Consider the following 4899-nt stretch of genomic DNA (forward strand, 5'->3'; position numbering starts at 1 on the left):
CTTCATAGCTGTTTTCTGGCGTTTTCTTCTGAGAATCTAACTTCTGCCAGTGTAATACTGATGGTTAATCTAAAGTTTAGTGTCTTCCTGCATTTTAAAATTTACTTTTTACTAACCGGAAAAATCCAGTTAGCTCTCTGTCTTAGTGCCTCAAGTGTCTTCCACAGCCATGAATCATAATAGAGTGGGAAGGTCTCTCATATTAGTAGAATAGGATTTGTGGGGGGGACAGATAATTGTCTGACAGAAATAAGGACTGTATCCTGCATGACAGAGAAGTGGAATAGCATTTGGTATTGCTTATTCTAATTGTAATTATAACTTCTTTCTAATTCATTGATTGGGTATAAGCTTAGGTTAAATAATTTTAAATTCTTATGAAAAATATATTTCTTCAGTAATTATTTATTATATTAAAAATTATAATTGTACTATTATTAATAAAATATCAATAATACCAACAATAATTTACAAACTGTATATGTGTCTCTCCCAAGTTTTCCCTCAATTTTCTTTTCACTTCTCTGCCAGGCTCTTTTTCTCCCCCTTCCCCAGTGATAGAATATGAAATCTGTGACACAAAACTTGAATACTGATTCAGTTTCAAACACCTGATAGTTGTCTTACACTGGCCTAGTCATTGATTCTCATCTCCCTTTTATGTAATTGTATAATCATATAATTGTATATTATACATTGTATAATGTATAATTATATATTATATAATAGGTATTGTATAATCTATATGTGCATATATTATATATAATTATATAATAGGAATAACAGTTGAATACAATTCTTAGGATTTTGTGACTTAGCTAATTGCCTCACACATCACTCGTGCTTTCTAAATGCTTCCTTCCCTTCTAATTTCCTTCTTTCCTTCATTTAGTCTTTACTGCCTTCTTTCCTTCCAAACTTTTCTCACTCTGCTATAGTTGGATTTGCATAACATTGAAATATATTTGTCTGCTCACCTATATAGATGCATATATTTCTTGTTGTTTCTATGTGGGCTGCTGATCAATATGGCTAAAGTTTATTGTTTTCCTATGTATTCTTATAGACTCTTTAATTTATGTTGGAGGCACCAATGCTCCTGCCTGAAGTGGTCCCTTCTTTTTCAGACTGTGTTCCTCTTTACATTGTCTGCTATCCTTAATGAAATTCCTTTTCATAGTCCTCTGTTCTGACAGGGAAACAGGCTGGGTTTCAGGATGTATAAACTGCTATTTTAGTTTTAAAAATGTTTCATATGTAATTGATATGTCCTTGATAACCAGATTCAGAGTCTTTTCCTTTATATTATCACTATGCCTATAAATGCATGCAATTATTGTGTTTCACATGGTAATTGCTTTCCTTGCGAAATCTCAAGTTCAATTCTTTGTTATCATTTTTGCCAAAGTCAGTCATCTCATTTAAATACTTTAAATAAATCCATCAAGCATATAGGTTATTATTTTTCCATAACTTTTCATTGAATCTCAGATTTCTCTGAACCATTTCTCCTATCTACTTTGAATATTTCTCGTATCAAATATATTTGATAAATTTAACTTCATGTAGCATATATTTATAATGTATTTTATTAAAAGATCTTCACAATTTACCTTGATGTTGAAATAATTGGAAGATATTTGCTGTGATTTCAACAAAGAAGACGTTATTATTATTATTTTCAGTAATTCAGGATTTATTTCCCAATTTGTTCAAGTCTGGCAATATTCAGGCATTAACTACAAGTTGAATGTCAGAAAGAACTAGGGAATCAGCATTATATTGTGTCTAAATAGAAATGTGTGAATGCTCATCTCAAAAAATTTCTGAGTTTTCATTTATTCAATTTTTTTTTATGATTCTACATGTATTCCTATGGAAATAAATGAAAAGTGGGAAGTACATCAAATCTTTTATATATATGATATCATTTGATCCTTTTAGAAAAGTTATAACTAACTGTATGATGCTCATGTTACTGATAGAGGTCTGCAACATATAGAAATTAAGTGAAATGCTTTTCATCATGGCGTTAGGGAGCAGCAAAGAGAATTGCAATCCATTTATCTCTTGCACCCCAATCCAAAGCTCTATGCTCCACATCTTACTGGGAAAAACTGTGTGTGAACCTTTGAAGAAACCAACATTTGTAAAGAAGTATTAGTCAATATCTTTCAAAAGTTATGTACATATGAACACGTCTCTGTGTGTGAAACATAAGAAAACATAAAATTCTTTCCAAATTACTCTTGTCCAAAGCTTATTTTAAAATTTCTTAACTCCCCTACCAACACTAATTTTTTTTCAAAGCCTCTTTTCCTGTAACACTAAAATGATAGATCACCTGTTTGACTTTCTCATAATCAGAATATAGGCAATTGATTTACTGTCCAGAATATAGTCATAAGAATCATAGAATTAAGGAGGTAACAGGATCTCTCCCATTTGAAGCTATTTTGAGCTAACTTATAAAAGCAATTGTTGCCCGTATTGGATAATGTTTTCTTTCTCTAAGAATCTGATCATATCAGTTTTCAGTATTTGGATAATCTGTGAGGTATCAATGCCATTCTAAAAAATGAGGCATACAGATTTATGCAAACAGACATTTGCATATACACAACAAAGACTATAAATATGAAATAGAATTTAAAAATTGGTACCTACAAATAAAATCATTTGACAATGCTCCAAAATGAGAATACTTGAGAAAGTAAAAAAAAAAAAATGCTGTGTTTAAATATTTTCTAAAATTCTTTATTTCTGAAATAACCAATGAAAACTAAAGCTCACCTCATTGGTAAGAGATATATAGAATCTGATTTGAATTCCTGATTTTATAACAGAAACTTTTCTCTTCCTTCCCAGGTCACGTGGGATCTGAATATCTTCTGTCCAAGAGAATAAGAATGCAATCTTATAATGATATTCTGTGCATTTTACATATGTTTATGATAATTGGAGTCGATGGGAATTGTTTACTCCCTTACTTGTATGGCTTTAACTTAATCACTAGTGAAAGGATAAGACCTATTAATGTGATTTTCATTAAATTGTTTCTTTCCCATATTCCGATGATTCTCTTCAGAGGAGTTACATTTGTAATCCAAGTATGTATGCAGAAAATTTTTCTGAGTGACATTGAATGCAAAATCCTCATTTATCTGCAAAGTGTCCCCAGGACTTTCACTTTGCAATAGCTGCCACCTGAGTGTCTCCCAGGCCCTCACCATCAGTTCCAACAGCCCCAAAATAGGTAGAATTCAAAATCAAAGACCCAAGTTGCATTGTTCCATCCTTTATCTTCATATGGCTACTCAATTTGCTGATAGATGTGTTTGTGCCTCTATATGTGACTGGTCCCAGGAAAGACCCTTAGTCACTTTAAGAAGAAATTGGGATACTCTTCTATAGACTGGCATGACATAACATAAATTGTCATCAAGTTCAATACACAGAAATGTCAGCAAACAATGACAAAAGAGCTTAAGAATTTGTAAGCGCACACAGAGAAACAGAGAGACAGAGAGGCAGACAGTCATACACACACACACACACATACACACACACACACACACACACAGGCACATAGAGACAGAAACAGAGACAGACAGACACATAGACAAAGACAGAGACTTACAGAGAGAAAGAAAGAATACTTTAAAAATTATTGACAGTAGAAGTAGTGTGACTGTTCATTTGGTTTGGTAAAATGAGAATAGTTAATTTTAACTCTGAGATGCAAGATCTAATTTCTGATCACACTACCAAGATTTTGGTGTGTGTGTCTACTGAGCAAGTCCTTTAGTTTTCTCTTCATTTTAGATTTTTCTCTGTAAAAAGTATATATACAATAGGGCCAATCAAAATCTGAGGTTCCAGCCAAGTTTAAATAGTTCTCTTTATGCACCCAATGTTCCTATCTTAAAAGTAAGGACAGCTGTCTCAAAGAGAGTTTTTTTCACCCTCTGAAACATCCATTTTTCAAAGGGCATATATACCATAACCCTAACACCATGAGTGTCTTTGGCTTTCAAGAATGCCATTGAGCTCTCCTATATATGACAAAGAGGTCATAGAATAAAAATACTGACTATGTATAAAATACTTATACATATATATACACACACACTCATACACATATCTTATATATATATATCCATATGTCTTTATATATATAGATAAAGATATTTAAAGTGTACTTTTCTTCAGGGATTGAAGGAAGAAAGGAAAGAAAAGGGGAGAAGTAAATTTAAAGAGTACACAGCAGAAAACAAACAAAATACTACAATAGGTAAAGAAAAGATAGTTATCTCTGAACTTGTGTCGTGCATTTTATATGGGTTTTCTTGATAAGAAAATTTATTGCTCGAGATTATAAATCCTTATGTTCTATTGTGTACATGGTGAGGTGTTCTTCTTCTTTTCCTATTTTACATTTTACTTTTAAATAATAAATATAAAGAAAGGTTTTTACTAACTTTTGCTGTAAAAAATGATCTGAACATATGAGTCTAGTTTTATGAGATCTATGAAATATCAATGCCATTCTAAAAAAATGCCAAATATATTTACATAAATATACAATCAAATAAATACATAAACACATAAGCCATAAAATATAATTAAAATTGCTATTTACAAAAAAAAAATACAATATCCCCAAATAAGAATAGTTGCATCAAGAAAGTAAAAACATATATAGAAAACTAGTGGGAGTAAAATATTTTCTAAATATTTGTATTTCTGTAACAACTAAGGATTAATAAAGATCACTTCATCGTTAAAAAAAAAGTGTATAGAATCTGATTTTGACCTCCCAGTTTTATAGCAGAAAATTCTCTCTTCCTTCCTAGGTCACTTTGGATCTGAATATCATTCTGTCCCAGAGAATAAGGA

The 4899-nt window shown here is 31.4% G+C and overlaps 1 pseudogene; it reads left to right on the plus strand.

The window, feature by feature from the left end:
• Positions 1 to 2909: 2909 nt before the first annotated feature.
• On the plus strand, positions 2910 to 3434 carry LOC127540987 (olfactory receptor class A-like protein 1; annotated as a pseudogene).
• Positions 3435 to 4899: the final 1465 nt, after the last annotated feature.

Source organism: Antechinus flavipes, chromosome 6 (assembly GCF_016432865.1).
Source record: "Antechinus flavipes isolate AdamAnt ecotype Samford, QLD, Australia chromosome 6, AdamAnt_v2, whole genome shotgun sequence".
Classification (NCBI taxonomy): domain Eukaryota; kingdom Metazoa; phylum Chordata; class Mammalia; order Dasyuromorphia; family Dasyuridae; genus Antechinus; species Antechinus flavipes.